This window comes from Physeter macrocephalus, chromosome 11 (assembly GCF_002837175.3).
Source record: "Physeter macrocephalus isolate SW-GA chromosome 11, ASM283717v5, whole genome shotgun sequence".
NCBI classification, from domain to species: Eukaryota; Metazoa; Chordata; class Mammalia; order Artiodactyla; family Physeteridae; genus Physeter; species Physeter macrocephalus.
In genome coordinates this window covers 39,825,462-39,846,435 of record NC_041224.1, presented here as the reverse complement: position 1 = coordinate 39,846,435, position 20,974 = coordinate 39,825,462, and the positions used below count along the sequence as shown (strand labels likewise).

Below are 20,974 nucleotides of genomic sequence, written 5' to 3'. Positions count from 1 at the left end.
CATAAAAAAGAACGAAGTAATGCCATTTGCAGCAACATGGATGCAACTAGAGATTATCATACTAAGTGAAGTAAGTCAGAAGGAGAAAGACAAATATCATATGATATCACTTATATGTGGAATCTAAAATATGGCACAAATTAACCTATCTACAATACAGGAACAGACTCACAGACATAGAGAACAGACTTGTGGTTGTCAAGGTGGGGGAGGGGGAGGGAAAGGGATGGACTGGGAGTTTGGGGTTGGTAGATGTAAACTATGACATTTAGAATGAATAAACAACAAGGTCCTAATGTATAGCACAGGGAACTATATTCAGTATCCTGTGATAAACCATAACGGAAAAGAATATTAAAAAAGAATGTATGTGTATAACTGAGTCACTTTGCTGTACAGCAGAGATTGGCACAGCATTGGAGATCAACTATACTTCAATTTTAAAAACCACCATATGCTATCTACCTATAAACGAAATGTTTGCAAAAAAAGGTAAAAAAAAAGTTGTTGCCATGAAATAGCAGTCAGCTGCCCAGAGCTACCCCAAGGATGCTTATAATTGGGAGGAGTGACAAGCAGGTACACAAATGTCCTGGCCAAGGGCTTAGACTCTGGAGGTGGCCTTAGTTTGTATGCCAGGTCTGCCCCTTACCTGTGCAACTTCAAGCCAAGTGTTGAACTCTCTTATGACTTGCTGCTCACCCATAAATTGGCAATGACAATGCTAACCACTGTGGGAACGAAAAAAGATAGTTCTGAAAAGGACTCAGCTGAGTGCCTGACACATAGATGGACTAAAAAAGAAAAAAGTAAAATAGTAGGAACAATCTAAATGTACATCAATGGGAGATTTTTTTAAATATATTGTGGAACATTCACACAATGGAACATTATGTGACCAATATCAAGAATAAAATATATGGCTATGGAAAGAGGTCCACAGTATATTGCAAGTAACACCCTAAGGTAGACGTATCGACCGGTTTGGGTTATAAAAGTGTACTTGTATGAATAAAAACCCAACTGTTAATAATTTTTTCTGGAAGGTGAAGTAAGATGTTGGGAGATGGAATTTACAAGGAGCTTTTCCTTTCTACTTAATAATTTCCTCTTCCTGATTTCTTCGGACAACAATCATGTATCACAATTATAACCAGAAAAATAGAGATTTCTGTTCTGAAGAATAAAATTGAAATTTATGGCTAATGTTTGTTAACTAGTAGTTCTGATTAACTTTAAAATAATTTTCTCAGATTTGAAAATATCTGGTTGAAATGTTTATTGAGACCGCCTCATATTTACAGATGAATTTGGGGAGAAAGTCTTCCCATCCAGGACCATTTTTTAAATTGTTGTTTTGTTTTTATATTTGTTCAGCTTTTCTTTTCAGACCTTCAATCCACTTTTATATTCTTCTTCATATACGCTTTAAATATCTCTAATAACATTTAGTCATCAGCACTTTTGTTTTTATTTTGAATGGACCATTTGTAAAGTATTTTTTCTAATTGGTTATTGCTTATATGTAAGTTATGGCTTTCACACATTTATTTCATAACCAGCAACCTTACAGATCTCTCTTATCTAGAAACTATTCAATAGTTTCTCTTGCATTTCCAATCATGTGATCTCTGAATATTAATAAGTTCGCTTCATTTTAAAATATTTATACCACTTATTTCATTTTACTTTCTAAGTCTACTGACTAAAGTTTCCAGAATTTTAGTAAATAATGGCTACAATAGAGGGGTTCCATGTCTTTTTCTAGGTATTAATGGAAATTCTCTAGTTAAGTAGAATATTGATGGTTATATTGAGATAAAATTATTTTTTATTATATTAAAGGAAATATTCTACTAGTTTTAATTTGGGAAGTATTTTCTCCAAGAACGGTGTTGCTTATTAAATGCTTTTTCAGCTCCTTGGCCATGTTGTGTGTCTTTCTTTTGAGTTCTCCGTGTGAAGAAACATATTACTGGCATTCTTAAGACTGAGCCCCCAATATTTTGATCCTACTGGATCTCAGTGTGCAATTCTTTTCATAGAGAACTGAATTCAGTTTGCTAACATTTTGTTTAGGCATTTTGTATCTACGCTCACAAAAAGAAATGGCCTATCATCCCACTTTGGGCTGTCTTAGGTTACTATAAAAGGAATTGGGGGAATTCCCTGGAGGTCCAGTGGTTAGGGCTCTGCGTTTTCACTGCCGAGGGCCCGGGTCTGAAATAGTTTACTAATTTAAAATATATCCAGTAAAAGTTTGAAATAGTTTTCCATAAAATCTTTTGGTCCTGGCATCACTTTTGAAACTTTCCATTGTTTCCTTGGTTATTGGTCTATTCAATTTTTCAAAAATCTTTTCCTTTGTCAATTTTGATCACTTACCTTGTTCATAAAATGACCCTTTCATCAAGATTTTCAAATTTATTAGTATAGAGTTGCCCATTACGTATTCACAATTTAAATTTTTTTCTCTGAAACTATTATATACATATGCTTTGTCTCTCATGGCCAGTGTTGTACATTTCAGTTGGTCCTCTGGTCCTCCTTCCTCTCTGCTTTGATTTACCTGATTGAAGAGAGCTATTCTATTGGTCCTCTCAAAGGACTCATTCTTAGAATTAGTAAAAACATCCACTCTTTTCAGTTTGCTTTCAAACGTATTTATTTCGGCTTAAGTTTTATTCCTTTTTCCTTCCTGTTTTTCTGATATTTGTTTTATTCTTTTCTCCATCTTCTAGAGTTTAATATTTAGTTCCCCCAAATCCATTCTTTCTATTTTAGAAATAACAGCATATCATGCAGTGATTACCTGGTCTGGCATGGAGCCCAACTAGGTCTTAGTTTAAATCCCAGTCCAATAAGTGTCCAAACTTGAAAATCTACTTAACTTTTCTGTGACTCAAGTTTTGTTATCTGCAAAATGGGGATGATTGTAGGAGCCGCCTCACAGCAACTTTGTGATAGATAATAAATTGAAATACTGGATGAAAATCCCTTAGCACAGTTTGTTGGCTAGTTATTATAGCCACCATTGTCATAATCACCATTATTATAAAAAGCTAGAAATTTTCTTCTGAATATCCCTTTGGCCACAACCCATGAATTTTGAAACATGATGCTCTAATTGTTGTTATTTTAGAAATGGCCTGTAATTGCAGCTTTGATTTCCAATTTAAACTCAGTTTTTTAGAAGACTGCTATTGCTATTGTTAATTTCTTATGGTTAAATTTCCAAGATTTAGCCTTGTTCTTGTAATTTTTTTACTAGAAAATTCCAATTTAATTGCATCATGGCCACAGGATGTGCCCTGGACACTTTTTATTTGCTGGAATTTATTGAGGTTTATTTTGTAAGCCAGTAAGTGATGTAACTAAATGTTTTAAATGTTCAGTGCACATTTGAAAAGAATGGTTCTCCTCTGTTTGGAGTTTCAAATATGTATATACTCAAATGTGATATTAAAATATGTGTATATATTCAATCTTATAAGTCATCAACTATTTATATTTTTGTCTAATTAATCTGAAAAAGCTTAGAGTCGTGTGCATTGAAATCTGGTGCCATATTTGTAATATATTTCAAAAAATTTTTATTTTACATTTTTCATTGCCTTTCTTAGGTGCATAAAGTTCTCTGATTTTTGGTGGATAGCTAGTGGGAAGCAGCCGCACAGCACAGGGAGATCAGCTAGGTGGTTTGTGACCACCTAGAGGGGTGGGATAGGGAGGGTGGGAGGGAGGGAGACGCAAGAGGGAAGAGATATGGGAACATATGTGTATGTATAACTGATTCACTTTGTTGTAAAGCAGAAACTAACACACCATTGTAAAGCAATTATACTCCAATAAAGATGTAAAAAAAACAAAAAAATAAATTAAAAAAAAAGTTCTCTGATTTTCATATCTCCATTGTGTGTTTTTATCATTTTGTAAAAAGTACTTCTTGATCTATTTAACAGTTGCCTCAGTTTTTATTTTGTCTGACAGAATTAACATTACTACCCCACTTTCTTTTAATCTACATTTGCATGGTTTTTGCCCATCGCTTTATTTTTAACTTCATGTGATTTAGTTTTAAACGTGTCTCTTACAAGTGGGATATAATAGGAGTGGGAGGGAGAGTTTGTTTCTTTGGGTTTTTTAATTTCCCTTTTTTAAGCTGAATCTGGGAGACTTCTTATTTTAATATAGAACCTTATATCTTACACTATATTTTGTATATCTTATACACATTTAATATACAACCTTATATCATATCTTGAGACGTCTTCCTTCTGATATGCTTTGGTTTGCTCTCTTTATGTAGCTTCTTACTGCCTCTTTTTCTTACTTTCCAGGCAAGCCATTCACTCCTTCTTGTCCTTAATGAATTACAGGTTTCACGTTCTATTTTTATATTATGGATGGCTCCATAAAGAATTTTTGAAAGTGATGTTTGAGCATAGATATTTCCTCTTCATCCACTCCAAGAAAGACACTCTACCTGATGTCTCTCTACAGGTGCTGGGAATCCTCTCACTTCCTCCTGATTCCAACCTCTCAGTTCAGAGCGAATGGTTGTTTGGGGGACGTTATATATTATCTCTTTCAAAATTATTTTTAGCATTACTTCAAAATCCTGTTGAGAACCGTCAATGATTGAGATTTAACTTAGAGTTAGCCTCCTTTTGTGACCCAAATTGCTCTTCCATCAGCAGGGTCTGCCCCTACCACCCTCTTCAGCTCTCGCTCTGCTTCTCTCCTGAACTCCGTCCACTGCACAACTAAACTCTTTACCCTCCTGAGCAGCCCTGGCTTTCTCTAACCTGCTGGCCAAGGCGCAGGCACTTCCCAATGCCTCACCTGCTCTCTATAACCCTAGGTGACACTAAAGTTTCATCACTCTTCAGATCCCATTTTTAGATAACACTTCTTTGAATTAAAACCACACCCTTATCCAGACCTAGGGCTGTCCCAGGTGCCCTTCCGTGTGCAAAGTGGCAATATCATAAATTGGTAATAAATTTGTATACATCACTTAATTACAATCTAGAAAAGAAAAAAGATCAAAACAAAAAAAAGCAAATTTAAAACAAACAAACTGAAACTATGACCTACTTGCTAAAAGACCTGGATTGAGAAAGATGCTCAAGACATACCCCTGGATAAATAACAAAGATCCCTTCCTAGGGAAGGAACTGCAGGGGCATTAAACTGATATCCAATGATCTCTAAGTCGAACTGAGGGGAGATTCAAAGAAAAACAAAATAACAGCTACAAATCATCATAGAGTCTTTGGCCTAAAAGAACTGTTGGACTTTGTGGTCCAACTGCTGCCATTGTGTGTGTGTGTGTGTGTGTGTGTGTGTGTGTGTGTGTGTGTGTGTATGATTGTTTGGGGTTTGGGTTTTGGTAAGAGATTATGTGTCATCTCTTTCAATATTATTTTCTATTTCTCTCTACACACAACACACACACACACACACACACACACACACACTTTTACTGTTTGCTTTTGACAAAGAGCTCAGTGCAGGGGAAGTGTGTGCCCAGACATTGCTTAGTCAAGGCCATGGGTCTCCTCTCTCTGTCCGCAGCTGCCCCAGGTGCTCGGACCACTGCAGTGTGGCTGGAATTGACTCTGGACACCCTTGGAGGATGAGAAGAAGCAAGGAGAAGAGGGAAGGCACATGAGCCCAGACTGCCTCCCACTTTTTCCAATTCTTTCCCTTGCTTAAACCCCTCTAATCGATTTAAGGACATGTGAGGATAGGAAAAAGGAAAGATCACCTCATAGCTGACGTAGGTCTGGCATCCCTGCCTTGGATGACGGGGACAAGACCATCTTGTTGAAAGAGAAGATCAGGAATATCTGGGGCTGAAAATGCTCTCCTAACACATCTCTGCCGTTCCCACCCAACGTTCTTTCTACAGTACTGTTCTTGAAACTTTGTAAATCTTGACTTACAGTAAGAATTTACATCATAGTATGTACCACATAAACACATAAGATGTCTATGTATATAAATAGTTATAAATATATAAATACATACAAAGAGTCAAAACAAAAGGTTTATGAAACAACACACTTACTATGGTATAATAAGGTGAAAACATGACAAAGATAATATAAAAATGATTTTTCTTAAATTGGTGCAGCCACTATGGAGAACAGTATGGAGGTTCCTCAAAAAACTAAAAATAGAGTTGGCATATGATCCAGCAATCCCGCTCCTGGACATATACCCAGACAAAAGTATAATTCGAAAAGATACATGCACCCCAATGTTCATAGCAGCACTATTTACTATAGCCAAGGCATGGAAACAACCTAAATGTCCATCAACAGATGAATGGATAAAGAAGGTGTGTACGTATATACAATGGTACATTACTCAGCCATAAAAAAGAACGAAATAATGCCATTTGCAGTGACATGGATGGACTGAAGATTATCATACTAAGTAAAGTAGGTCAGAAGGAAAAAGACAAACATGATATCACTTATATGTGGAATCTGAAATACAACACAAACGAACATATCTACGAAACAGAAACAGACTCACAGACATAGAGAACAGACTTGTGGTTGCCAAGGAGGAGGTGGGGGAGGGATGGATTGGGAGTTTGGGATTAGCAGATGTAAACTATTATATATAGGATGGGTAAACAACAAGGTCCTACTATATAGCACAGGGAACTATATCCTGTGATAAACCATAATGGAAAAGAATATGAAAAAGAATAATAACTGAGTCACACTGCTGTAGAGCAGAAGTTAACCCAACATTATAAATCAACTAATCTTCAATAAATATTATTTTTAAATGATTTTGCTAAGAACCTGATGCATTTTGATAAACTCTATTCTTCTTTTTCTGTTAAAAAAAAAAAAAGCTGGTCTCAACCCACTAAATTGATTTTCAGTCCACTAATGGGTCATGTTTGAAAACCACTACTCTAAAGTTCTCTCTGATTTCCTACAGTACTTTCATTTGAGGGTATTTGCTTTGGTTCCTCATTTAGGTCCCTTCTGAGCCTCTGAATCTTTTCACATGTACGTTGATTTGGGTGCATTTGCTCGTCCTTACTCAGAGACCTGTGCTTCTCCAGATATGAGGGGTGGAATCGACCCTGAAATTTTCTGCTCACATCTTTCATATGCAGATGGAAGACTGAGGAAGGGCTCAGGTTGACTGGAGCTTTCCCTTGCCAGATGAGAGCTGCTGTGAGCAGCAGGGAGGAAGCCCTAGGGCCAGCCGTCCCAGGAGTGAGGAGAGCTTCTGGATCATTTGGAGAACACGTTTGTGGGAGGTGGTGGAGGGCACCTCCCGTCGACCAGGTAGGGCAGCCCTGTCCTAGCTGCTGTAGCTGTCTACCTGAGAAACATTTCTGGCCCAGATGTGCATGCCAAGTCTCAGCCAGAAGCAAGACCAGTGGAGATCCCCACTCTGGGTGGTCCTCAGCATCTGGGACACGGCACAGAGGCACTGCCAGACTTATGAGCTGCTCCCGTGAAAGGCACACACTCTCTTCCAGCATCTCCAAGTGTGCAAGCATAACAGCTCTCAATGGGCTCTGCCCTTCCACGCAGGCATCCTGCTCCTCCACAAGCCTTCCTCAGCACCCTGCTCTGCATTCTTTCATGCAGACCCCCTTAATCCTTCTTCCATAACTTGCCTAGCTTACAGGACCAACATAGATTTGTCCTTATATAAATTGGGATCCAAGAGAAGAACTTGAAGTAAATTCCTAATTTCAGGCTGCCTTCCTAGCCAAAGTCCAAGCTCTTAGTTTGTTTATTTTGCCTTGGGGGGTATTTTTCTCCCTGCATATAACAGTATGTTGTTATTCACACTGATTTGTGTCTTAGTGTCAAAAACATCTTATATATTAAAATGGGTTGCCAGCCCAAATGGACAATGCAAATATAAGGTGCTATTGTCAGAGTTGGCGTTGTTGTTATGTTGATACTGTTCATTCATTTTTGCAACAGCTATATTCTGAGATTCGTCGTGTGCCAGGCAATGATGATGTAAAGGATGAAGACGTGGTCCTTTACGGCCAGTGAGAGAAGACAGATGCGTACATGGATAATATTCCTAGTGTGGGAAGTTTCATAATAATGGTCTGAACCAAGTGCCACCATCTGAAGTGACTTTATGGATGGTGTCACCAAGGAATCGGCCCCTGAGCTGAGGCTTGAAAGCTGAATGAGGGTTTTCCACGTGGGAAGGAAAGACAGAAGAGTGAGCATTTCCAGCAGACAGAACAACAAGAAAAGGCACAAAGCTCTAAAAGACCCCCCTGTATTCAGGTCAGAGCAGACCTCTTGGCAACACTGGAGTCTAGGTGTAAGCAGGGGGGAAAGGGTCAAATCGCCAATTCAGGTAGCTGAGCAGTCGTGCTTAAGAAATGAAGACACTATCCTGCTAGTGAGTGGCTTTCATTTCAAAGTGCACCCTCCCCACTTCACCTCCAAACCCTGGGGGTGCCCCAGCTGGGGCCCAGAAAGGGGAGTGGGGAGTTTGGCAAGAGAACAGGTCTCAAACTCCTAGCCTGCCTTCAGTCTGAATAATTCTGCTCCAAACTGTTTACACATGAATTTTTATGAAAGATTTCAATTCTAAAAAGGTTTCCATGGATAAAAAGAACTAGAAAACATCTGCTGTAGGTAATTATAATCCAACTCAGATTTTTTTTTTTACCCTGTGGATATATGACCATCTTTGTGTTTAGGAATTAGAAATATTTGTTGAGGCATGTAGCAGAGCAGTTAAAATTGTAGATTTTGGAGTCAGACAGGCTGGGGTTCAGTGCCACTTTCTAGCTGAGTGACCCTGGGCGAGTCACCTCGTTTCGCAGTTTGCGGGGATACACTACCTAACTCAGGGTTGCTGTAAGGCTTGAATGAGATGATGCAGGAAAAGATTTTAGCACAGAGCCAGGGGCAGGAAGAGTGCACAGGAAATGATTGGGTATTAAGTGTGATGAATAAGCATCAGTGGAGGTGAATAAATGAATAGCCGGGGCTTCAAGGAGGGGGCTGGCGCACCCTGATAGCTCATGCCCTCGTCATGCGTGGAATGCAGGAGGTACCCTCAACTGTGGTCAGAAATGTTGACCGCCACTTAATTGCAGGACAAAAAAGAGGACAGAGGAGAGGAAAGGAATGGAGCCCTCCTGTCCTTCCCAGCAGCCTGGAGAAAGGGAAAGAAGCCACAGGGCAGCATCTCGGGCTGCTTGGGGAAGTAAGGAAGGCTTGGTGCACGGCTCCTTTGACGGGCTCTGCCTGAAACGGGACGATTTCACTTGGGAAGAGAAGGAAGTGGATGGGACTTCCTTGGTGGTCCAGCGGTTAGGAATCCGCACTTCCACTGCAGGGGGAGCCGGTTCCATCCCTGGTTGGGGAAGAGCCCGCCTGCTGAGCTGCGTGGCCTAATTAATTAATTCAAATTAAAAAAAAGAGAAGGAAGTGGATGCTGCCCTGTGTCCTCACGGAGCAAGGAATCTGCTGAGTCCTCCGACAACAGAAAGCAAGCAGGTTTATCAACCAAAAGAGCGCCAACCGTGGGACTGAAACCACGCGGAATTAGTCTAAAGCCAGTGGACCCTCGTCTGAAGCAAGTGGAGTGACTGACAGTCTTCCCAAGGCCAGTGGCAGAGCTGCCCACGCGCCGTGCCCGCCTGGGAGAGGGGAAGCCTGGTGAGCAGCGGGGGAGGCCTCCCTCCTCTCCATCCTTCCTTCCGCCCCCTTCCGGATGAGGCCTTGGCTGTTCAGGCGGAAATCCTAGAACCAGAAGCTCCCAGGGCTACAAAGCGAGGACAAGTGACAGCCCTCTCCCCACACCAACCTCCCAAACGGCTTCCTCCCCCCTCCCCTCTGCAACCAAAGGTGGCACCCGATTCCTACCCCAGTGACCGCTTCCCCTCCTGCCCAACCCAGCACAGCCTCCAAACAGGAGCCCAAGTTCCAGCAACCGAGCCCCGTCCCCATGCAGGCCAGAGAAGCCAGCCTCCTGCGTCCGTTAAGTGCCACCAGGTCAGAACCGCTGCCTGAGGGACCTTCTCTCACCCGGGCCCACCTACCTCTCTGCTCACAGCCCCTGGGGCTGCCCCCTCCTTGGCTTTGCTCTCCAACTGCCCAGCCGGGACCACGGAACCATTTATCCCGGGAAAGCCAGGGCCCGGGCCTGGGTCAGACCTGGCAAAGAATGAGAAATGGATGCTCCTTTCTCACTCAGAGGCTGATCTCAAATCGGATCTCAGGCTCTGATAGCTAGGAGGCTGTGAGTCAGACAATGCTCTCACAACCTGCTCTGGACAGGTGACTCAGGGCAAATGTGTCCAACCTGGCATCGGCTCACTTGGAGACTCCCGACCTGAGCCATCTGACTTCTCTGTGTGAAGAAGCTGGGTCCAAAAAGGCCGGGCTGCCAGCGCTGGGAAGCTCGGCTCAGGACAAAGTCCACCATCTGCTGGGCTGGCAGAGAACACCCAGGAGGCCAGCGCCACCCAGAACACTAGAGCCCAGCGAGGCTCCTCGTTGGGGTCCCAGATGACCCCTGCCTTCCTTGGATAACCTGGAAGTGGCTGGGAGGGCAGGAAGGTAACAAACACTACTCAGTGCCTCGAAAGGGCCTGGCATGACGTCAGCTCACACTATCTCGCCGTCGATCTTGTAAATATTACCACACTCATTTTACAGGTGAAAAGGTCACTGCACAGAGATTCACTGAGCACCTACTATGTGCCAGACCTGGTGACCCTGGGTCATAGCCCACTACTGGTTCAGCAAAATCCAGCACCTTCCCAGAGGTCACCTAGCTAGCAAGGTATCACGTCAGGAGTGTAATAAAGATCCACCCGACTCCAAAGCCCAAGCTGTTTTCATGGCATCACACTATGCCAGGCTGTCCTTAAAATAAGAAACTGGCTCTCAGGAGCCAGTCTGGTCCCCAAGCCAGTTGTGGGCATCAAAAGGGATGCCTCCAGGAAATCACTGGAAAAAAATAAGTTATGTAACAAGTTTGAGCCCATAGAAACTTCTGCTAGAAATGCAAATTCTCAGGCTGCACCTAGTCCTCCGGAATCAGAAACTCTGGGGGTCGGGCCTGGCACTCTGCTTTTGCAAGCCCTCCAGAATCATCTGGTGCCTGCTCAAGATTGAGAACCGAGGACTTCACTTACGTAGAGCATGTTGAGAACCACGGCACAAAGGGACAAGGCACTCTGTGTGTCCTATCAGGATTCTCATTGCATGACCAGAGTGCTTTTCCCCCGCATGTCCCCTTGGAGAGCCTGATCTAAGGGTGACATTTAACCCGTCTGCCCCGTGATGACCATCCCACACATCTCTCCTAAACGCGGTCTCTGTGAGCTGTTTGTACGCGCCGGGCTGGGACTTCTGTGCGGCCCTCTCTCCTAACAGATGGAATACTTTCCTCTGCTCACCAGCAAATGTTTCAGGGCTGACCGGGGGCTTTGATGAGGGTGTAGGTGCAACTCGTAGGAAGCCCCTGGAATTCCATGCCAGGCTTTGGAGATCCAGCCGCTACTGTGGGAACAAGGCCCACGGTCACAAGGGAGGCCCTTTGGGGATAAAGCTGCCTTTGTCAGTGGGTGTGGGGGGCAGTTCCACACGGCAGGGCTGAGCCTGGGGCGCAGTGGAGTAACTTCTAAAGTGCAGAAAGCCTGGGCCTCGGTCAGCGTGGCCTGCTCTGCTCACAGCCGCAGTGTAGTCAAGGCTGGGGCCCAGGGATCAACTGCCCAGGCTGTTTCACTGTCAGAAAGGCTGGGGGGCGATCTGGGAGCCCAGGTGTGAGGAGGCCAGCCCTGCCCTTCCCAGATCCCACAGCCTCCCTGCTGCACCTTGTCACCTGTACCTGAAGCCACTCCCCGCCTCTCCATTTTTTTTTAACATCTTTATTGGAGTATAATTGCTTTACAATGGTGTGTTAGTTTCTGCTGTATAACAGAGTGAATCAGCTCTACATATACATATATCCCCATATCCCCTCCCTCTTGCGTCTCCCTCCCACCCTCCCTATCCCACCCCTCTAGGTGGTCACAAAGCACCGAGCTGATCTCCCTGTGCCATGCGGCTGCTTCCCACTAGCTATCTGTTTTACGTACGTTTGGTAGTGCATATATGTCCATGCCACTCTCTCACTTCGTCCCAGCTTACCCTTCCCCCTCCCCGTTTCCTCAAGTCCATTCTCTAGTAGGTCTGCCTCCTTATTCCTGTCCTGCCCCTAGGTTCTTCATGACCTTTTTTTTTTTTTTTAGATTCCGTATATATATGTTAGCATACGGTATTTGTTTTTCTCTTTCTGACTTACTTAACTCTGTATGACAGACTCTAGGTCCATCCGCCTCACTACAAATAACTCAGTTTTGTTTCTTTTTATGGCTGAGTAATATTCCAGTGTATATATGTGCCACATATACAGTGGAATATTACTCTCCATTTTTTTTAAGTCTTTATTGAATTTGTTACAATATTGCTTCTGTTTTATGTTTTGTTTTTTTGGCCCTGAGGCATGTGGGATCCCAGCTCCCTGACCAGGGATCGAACCCACACCCCCTGCATTGGAAGGTGAAGTCTCAACCACTGGACCACCAGGGAAGTCCCCTGCCTCTCCATTTTCAGATGATACATGCTTGCTCACTCTCCGAAGGTGAATTCATTCCTACCCAGACCTTTACCGACACAGGGTGGTTTCCCTCGTGGTGGAGACTGTATCATAACAGTGCCCTCCAGGACCTCTTCCAGAAAAAGGAGTCTTCCCTTTGCGCCCTGACAGTCTCCATAGGCGAGCTCATTTCGTGCCTGAAGAAAGGGGGGAAGATGCAGCTGGGAGAGCCCCAACTGGGTGAGAAATGGGGCCCGCCAGAGCTACATGCCAAGCTCGGCCAAGGTCTTCCTATGGGATCTGGTCACGTCTCAGCTTTGGTTTACTCATCTGACAAATGGAATTAAAAACGCCCACCACGGGACTTTCCTGGTGGCATAGTGGTTAAGGATCCTCCTGCCAATGCAGGGGACACAGGTTCCATCCCTGGTCCGGGAGGATCCCACATGCCGCGGAGCAACTAAGCCCGTGAGACGCAACTACTGAGCCTGCGCTCTAGAGACCGCATGCCGCAGCTACTGAGCCCGAGCACCTAGAGCCCATGCTCCGCAACAAGAGAAGCCACCACGATGAGAAGCCCGCGCACCGCATCGAAGAGCAGCCCCCACTCGCCACAACTAGAGAAAGCCCTCGCGCAGCAACGAAGACCCAATGCAGCCAAAGAATAAAAAGTAAAAAATAAAAAACTCCCACCGCAGGGTGTTAGAGGGAAGGAGACAACAGGAGAGGGAGCCCCTGAGAACAGCTCTGCAAATTCTAGCTGTTAGAAGTAACCACGTGCTTTTGTTTTGTTTTTGCAATACAAGACACCAAGGAGATTGAGAGTTTGGGCAAACGTCTCCCTCACCTTGGCACCTTCATGCATCTGTCACAGCTCACTGTGTGCTTTAAATGAATTAAAACATCACTCTCTGATAATTATTCTTGTATCTACTTCTTTAGGGAAATGGTTCAAGTTTCCATCAAAATAATTTCGATTACCCATGGATTTCTTCATTAATGTTGTTTTCAACACAGATATTGTAAAAATGTGATAACATAGCAAGTATATTGCAAAAATGTAATAAAGTATCTAAAAATGTTTCATAAATTATCAAACAGTAAAAACATAAAAAAAGAAATAACCATGTGCTCTTTGCAGCATTATCTGTTTTGCCTTTGCATGAAAATCAATCAAAATTCACCTCCATGTGATCTCCCCACGTACTCGCACACGTGTGCACACACACACACACGCATCTCCACTCTCAATTATATAAAGAAGGGCTATCATATGCAGATAACTTTTTGTGTACTAGACATTCTGATGAGCGCTTTATTTGGTTTTATCCTCTCACTAACTCCATGAAGTACGTAGTATTTTTATACCCATTTTAGAGGTGGAGCGACTAGGACAAGCTGCTTGCCTTTCTGGGACGCACAGCTGCTGGTGTGAGATCAGCCTCACAGCCCCTGGACGTAGCCACAGTCCAAGCTGCCTGCGAGGTCTGGGAGGAAGTGGACATTCCAGGGGAAAGGCCACTCACTGTGTTGGTTCTTCCAGCTCATGGAGCCCAGAAATCTTTTTACCAAGGGATTCTGAGGCTTGCTAAAGTTTCATAACCAATGACCTAAACTAGAATACATAGAGCGTGTTGGAAATCATGGCATAAAGTGACAAGACACTTCTGCATGTCCCATCAGGATTGGATTAGTGCCATGTGATCAGGAGACCTTTCCTGCATCGTGTCCCCCTGGTGAGCCAGCATATTATGGGATTATACCAAGAGTTCTATTTATACGGTGATGTTTTCTTTTTTTTTTTAAGTATGTCTATACTTTCTTCTGATACATTTCCCCCCATCTTTTTTTTTCAAGTACAAAAGTAATACATGTTTGCTGTAGAAAGTCAGAATAGTCAGAAGGCAAAAGGAAAAGTGCTTTCTTTTTAAAACACCACAACGGGGTCATCTATTCTGATCAAATAGCAGCAAGATAAAGAGGGCAGGGATTGGAGTCAGAGCAGGTTTGAGACCCCAGCAGCAAGATAAAGAGGGCAGGGATTGGAGTCAGAGCAGGTTTGAGACCCCAGCTCCTGCACAAGCCAGCTCTGCCAACTGAGGCAGGTCCCTTGTACCTTTCTGAGCCTCATTTTCCTCATCCATAAAATGGGAACAATAATCCAACAAACTGACCTGCCTGCTCCGAGTTCTGAGAAGGAGTATCTAGTATTCTTTGAAAATCCTCAGGGATTCCTTATGCTGTGAACTTTAGGTCATGAGAACTGTACGGTCATGATGCAGAATACAATTGAACAGTTCCAAATAGAAATGGAACACCATAATATAATGATAATATATCCTCCACCTATTTAGCACTTTCAACTTACATCACACAAGGTTGAGGGCAGGACTCTACCGTTTCATCATCCACCCTCGTTTATGGACGCAGACACTGAGGCCCAGGGAAGTTGCACGGCCATCGCCAAGGTCAGGCAGTCAGGAACTGCTGGTCTCCTGACCGCTCCTCCAGAGCTCTTCCTTTCTTCCCGCCACCCTACACTACATGCAGATTCAAACCAAAGGTTCTGCTTTATATGACAAGTCTAGCTGACTTCCTTATAGACCATGTTGCTCTTCCTCTGGCCTCCCTGTCTCTCACTGCGTCCACTCTGGGCTTGTATCCTTTCAAAGTAATATTTCATCACTAATACACTCTACGATTCTAACAAGCCACTGCATCCAGTCCCACTGGCTTGAACGAGCAGCCCATGTGCCAACAACTCCCAAATTCCCATCCCAGCCTTGGACTTTCCTCTGGGTTCTAAACTCTTTTTTTCCTACCATCTGCTTAACATGTCCTCTGACAGTTTAACAGGTATTTCAGAATTTATGCCATCAAACGGTACTCTTGATTTCCCCCAGTAAAATCTATTCCTCCCAGGCTTCCATATTTTGGTAGCTGTTATCATCACCCACTCATTTGCACAAGCAAAACAAACAAACAAAACAAAACCGTATCAAGGAGTTAGGAACACAGGCTCTGAAGCCAGCATTCCTGGATTCATGTCTCGCGTCTGTCCCTGGCCAGGTGCGTAATTACGGGCAAGAAGGGGCACCTCTCTGTGGACTGGCTTACCCATCCATTGGACGGTTCTTGCGCTAGGACCTACCTCACAGGGTTGCTGTAAGACTAAATGTGGTAATGACTGTAAAGCTCTCAGGTAAGTGCCTGCCAGGATAAGCCCTCCGATCTGGATTCCTCCTTCTCTCTGATTCTCTCGTGATTCGCCCCTTCTCTCTCCTCCTTCTCTCTTCTCACATCACATCCAATTGATCAGCAATTCCCATTGGCCCTACCAGAAGATATCCCAAATTCATCCTCTTCTCTTCATCTTCACTGCCACCGTCCTGACGTGACCACCTTTCCCTCTTGCCCGATTACCACACTTACCTTTCTCACTGGGCCTCCATAATCCATTTCCACACAATAACCAGGTAGGTTTTTTGAAAATATAAAACGGATCTGGCACTCACCTACATAAAACCCTCCTAGGACTTTGCACTGCTTTTTGAAACAATTTTTTTTTATTTAAAAAAAAAAGGATTTTTTTTTATTTAAAAAAAAAGGATTTTTTTTTTTTTTTAGAGCAGTGTTAAGTTTACAGAAAAATTGCACAGAAAGTACAGTGTTCCCGTATGCTCCACTCGCGGTCTCTCCTATTATTAACATCCTGCATTAATGTGGCACATTCTTACAATTGATAAATCAATACTGAGACATTGTGATTAACTAAATTCCACAGGTCACATCAGGGTTCGCTCTCTGGGTTGCATATTCTATGGGCTTTGACAAATGCATAACATCATGTATCTACCATTATGGTGTCATGCAGAGCAGTGTGCCATTGCCCTTAAAAGCCCTGGGGCCCACCCATTACTCCTCCCCAAGGCTTTACATTGCTTTTGCAAAATAAAGTCCAAATTCTTTACCGCATCGGGAAAGACTTACATGATCTTGCCCCTCTTAGTCTTCCTTTTCCTGAACAAGCCAAGCCCATGTCACTCTAAGGCTTTTGTCCAAGCTGTTTCCTCTTCCAGGAATTTCCCACTTCCAGATCTTCCTATGGCTGTCTCCTTCCTGCCTTGATATCCTAAACGTGGCCTTTCCTCTCCACCCAGTCTACGCTAGGCCCCAGCTACTCCCCATCACGTCTCCTTTTGTTCATAGAACTCATCTCCATCTGAAGGTGTCTTGTAGTCTATTCGGTCTCTAGTCTGTACCTCTGTGCCCCATCTACAGTCAAGCACCCCAAACAGGAATTCACCAGCTTTATTCACTGCAGGGTCTCCAGCCCTAGGACGTGCCTGGTCCAGAAGGGCTCAGTAAACACTTACTGAACGAATCAACCCCAAACAGAATGAATAAATAAGTGACTAATGCCATGTAATGCGCTTCTACACTCGTTTGTATTTTAGCATTTACAGAGAGCTCTGGCAGACATTTTCTTCATCTAATTTATATGATTAGGCCCAGATTTTTTTTTTTTTTTTTTTTTTTGGAGCACAGGCTCCGGACGCGCAGGCTCAGCGGCCATGGCTCACGGGCCCAGCCGCTCCGCGGCATGCGGGATCTTCCCGGACCGGGGCACGAACCCGCGTCCCCCGCATCGGCAGGCGGGCTCTCAACCACTGCGCCACCAGGGAAGCCCATAGGCCCAGATTTAGATGGAACTTAAAAAACGTATTCACACCCTCTCTCCTAGTTTCTCAAGGTCACTGATGGGGACAGAGTGAGAATGTTCTTTGCAAGGGAAAAGAGTTCATTTATGAGAGCACCAATAAGCCTTTGGATTGGACAAGCAGAGTCACTTGGTTTCATTCATAGCTGTGGGATGAAGAAAAACACTTGGAGATACAGAACCTTGACTGCTGAATAATAGTAACAACTTCCCTGGCAGTCCACTGGTGAGACTCTGAGCTTCCACTGCAGGGGGCACAGGTTCGATCTCTGGCCAGGGAACTAAAATCCCTCATGCCCTGTGGTGTGGACAAAAATAGTAATAATAATAATGATAGTAACAACCGTCATTTGTGCAGCACTTGCTGTGAGCCAGACACGGCACTAAGTACTGACAACACAGCATCTATCTCCCAACTCTAATCGTAGGGTTGGTGCCATTCCTTATCCCTATTTTCCAGACGAGGAAGGGAGAAAGAGGAAGCACAGGCCCTTAAAACGGCTTTCCCAAGGCACGGAGCCAGCCTTTGAACCCAAGGTTATCCGACAACAAAGTCCAGGCAATCCTGGCCCTTGGAATAAACGTTGAATAAATAGACGGTGCCAAGTTGAGCAATCTGGAGATCCCTACCCATCCCCGGCAGTGCAGTCACATGGGTGGGAGGTTGAGAAAAGGTTAAACACCAAAGCAGGAGGGAAGGATTGGTGTCTGGGTGGTGCTTTTTCAAGGCCAAGATCAGGATGGTTTGCACAGGCCACAAGAAAAGGCCAGGTATTAAAGAATGACACACCCAGGGGGAGGAGAGGGCGCTGGGGATGTTTCCACTCGGTAAGATTTTGGCAGGAGCCGTGTGTTCGGTCCAAGGGTGTAGAGACAGTCAAGTGCCCCGTCTTTTCTGGTTCTTACCGGATGCCGAGCTCCCCGAGCCGGGGCGCGGGAGGGGGTGGGGGGGGGTGCCGGGCCCGCCCCCCGCCCCAGAGCGTGTTCACGCAGGGCAAGGGGCGGGCCGAGGTGGGGCAAGGCTGGCCAGCCGCGGAGGCTGCCAGTCCCCCTCCTGCAGTTATCTGAGGAATGCCGCTTCCTGCCTTGCATCGGAAAGCAGCATTTTTAAATTTGAAGAAATTCCTGCTTTCTTTTCTTCATTTGTTATTGTCGTGACATGACTGACTCAATAAGTAAAAATTTGCAGTCCCTGCCCGAGGTCGCAGACTCGTCTCCCTTGGCTTGAAGTTCCTCCAGACTCTTCGTGCCTTCTCCCACCTCCGCGCCTCGGCGGCACACACTGCGCTTTCTAACTCCCAGAGCCCCTGCTTCCCTGCCAGCTCTCCTGTGTTTTTCAAGGTTTGGCTCAGAGTCATCTCCTCCAGGAAGTCTTCCCTGACACCTCCCTCCCAACTCACTGATGGAATTAGGAGCTGCCCTTCTTTTGGGGTTGGGGGGGGGGGCGGGCGGGGACGGTGGAGAGGAGAATGCAATTTCTTTTTTTTTTAATTAATTTTTATTGGCGTTTAGCTGCTTTACAGTGTTGTGTTAGTTTCTGCTGTACAGCAAAGTGAATCAGCCATACGTATACTCATATCCCCTCTTTTTTGATTTCCTTCCCATTTAGGTCACCACGGTGCATTGAGTAGAGTTCCCGGTGCTATGCAGTAGGTCCTCATTAGTTATTTATTTTATACATGGTATCAAGAGTGTATATGTGTCGATCCCAATCTCCCAATTCCTCCCACACCCCACGTTTCCTCCTTGGTATCCATATGTTTATTCTCTACGTCTCTATTTCTGCTTTGCAAATAAGATCATCTGTACCCTTTTTCTAGATTCCACATATATGCGTTAATATACGATATTTGTTTTTCTCTTTCTGACTTACTTCACTCTGTATGACACTCTCTAGGTCCATTTACATCTCTACCAATGACCCAATTTCGTTCTTTTTTATGGCTGAGTAGTATTCCATTGTATATATGTACCACATATAGCCAGGACATGGAAGCAGCCTAAATGTCCATCAACAGATGAATGGATAAAGGAGCTGGCCTTCTGTCCACTCAAAGCTCTCTCATCTGGGTCTGACCCGGTAACTGTGAGATCCTTGATGCCAGGGACTGTGTCTCCTCCCTCTCTCTCTCTCTCTCTCTCTCTCTCTCTCTTTCTCTCTCTCTCTCTCTCTCTCTTGCCCTACCCAGTCCCTGGCACAAAGTGGATGTTAAATACCTGTTAGAGGAAGAGATGAGAAGAAGAAAAGAAACAGGGCAAAAAGGCAGGAGGGAGGAGGGAGAGAGGGATCTCTGTAGTCAGATGCATAGCCGCAGATATAATATAGACGTAGAGACAGACGGATATAACTGACTGCATGCCCAGGTATGGATATGAGCATCACCGCAGGGTATGTGCAGGAAGAGCACTGGTCCAGGAGTCCAGAGGCCTGAGCTCTTACCACGAGGCTGCTGCTGGCTGGCTGTGTGACCTGGGATAAGCCACGCCCCCTTCTGAGTTGCAGATGTCTCCTTTGTAACATGTGCAATTATAAGACTTAAATAAGAATGCTGTCACTGCCTGACGTGTGGTGGTGTTTCCACAAGTATCAGCGCTGCCTTCCTTCAACAGCACTCCGCCCGCGATGCCCCAGACACCATCCACAGTGGGAAGGACGGAATGCAGTGTGCAGGAGCCAGAAGTCCCTGCGTCTGGACCCTCTCCATTTCCATCTCATTCCATCACAGCTGCTCAGACACTCGAATGGTATCCGCCCTACACTGCGTGGTACCCATTTTGGTTGCTTCTGTGTCCATTTTCCCAGTGACAGATGCACGTACTGGCTCCAATTCCTGGACCTGTCTGGACTGCATCAGGAAATATAAGGCAGCCCCAGTGAAAACAGCTTGGTCCCTATCACCCTGACCCCGTGGGGACCCCCCGGTGAGGCCCTAGGACACCCGAGTATATACAGAGCCTTGGCATGGCTCTCCCCACCACCCAAGGGTCCATTTCCCACGAAAGGGCACCTGCTCCATCTCCTCCATCCTGGCCTGTGCCTAAACCCCCTGACAGACCCCGGAGCCCCAACCTAAGCCCATGCCCAGTCTGCACCACTAACTATATCTGCTTCCCCTCAGCCCCGCAAAACCTTCTGCTTGGTGTTGTTCCCTTCTCCCAAAACCCCAGCCAAACTCTGCACTTGAGCCCATTGTGAGGCCTCCCCAGCAGACTTGGGGGCCTTTACCACCAAGGGCTCTGCCCTCAGGGCCAAAGCAGGACAAAGCAGTTTCTGTACTTTATTAAACCAGGCCCTTAAATCTAGTGACATGTTATATATTATTAGGAAAAACTGAAAGCAACTGAGAAGGGGCATGGAAGAGCTTTCTGGGGTGAGAATAATGTTCCCACCATGCTAAGAGTTTGTCTTACACAGGTGTATCTATTTGTCAAAATTAATCGAATGGTACACATAAGATATGTACATTTCACTGTGTGTAAATTTTACCTAAAAGAAGAGTATGGGCTTCCCTGGTGGCGCAGTGGTTGCACGTCCGCCTGCCGATGCAGGGGAACCGGGTTCGCGCCCCGGTCTGGGAGGATCCCACATGCCGCGGCGCGGCTGGGCCCGTGGGCCATGGCCGCTGGGCCTGCGCG

The 20,974-nt window shown here is 44.9% G+C and overlaps 1 protein-coding gene and 1 long non-coding RNA gene across 4 annotated transcripts in view; one reads left to right on the top strand and one right to left on the bottom strand.

Annotated features, from left to right (window-relative positions):
• IL16 (interleukin 16) overlaps window positions 1–20,974 on the bottom strand; it is a 112,367-nt gene that overhangs the window by 86,730 nt on the left and 4,663 nt on the right. The gene's annotated exons all lie outside the window — the stretch shown is intronic.
• LOC112066472 (uncharacterized) lies at window positions 18,034–20,483 on the top strand. Its single transcript, XR_002892674.2, has 4 exons — window positions 18,034–18,109; window positions 18,528–18,679; window positions 18,948–18,987; window positions 19,949–20,483. It is a non-coding gene; the product is annotated as an uncharacterized lncRNA (long non-coding RNA).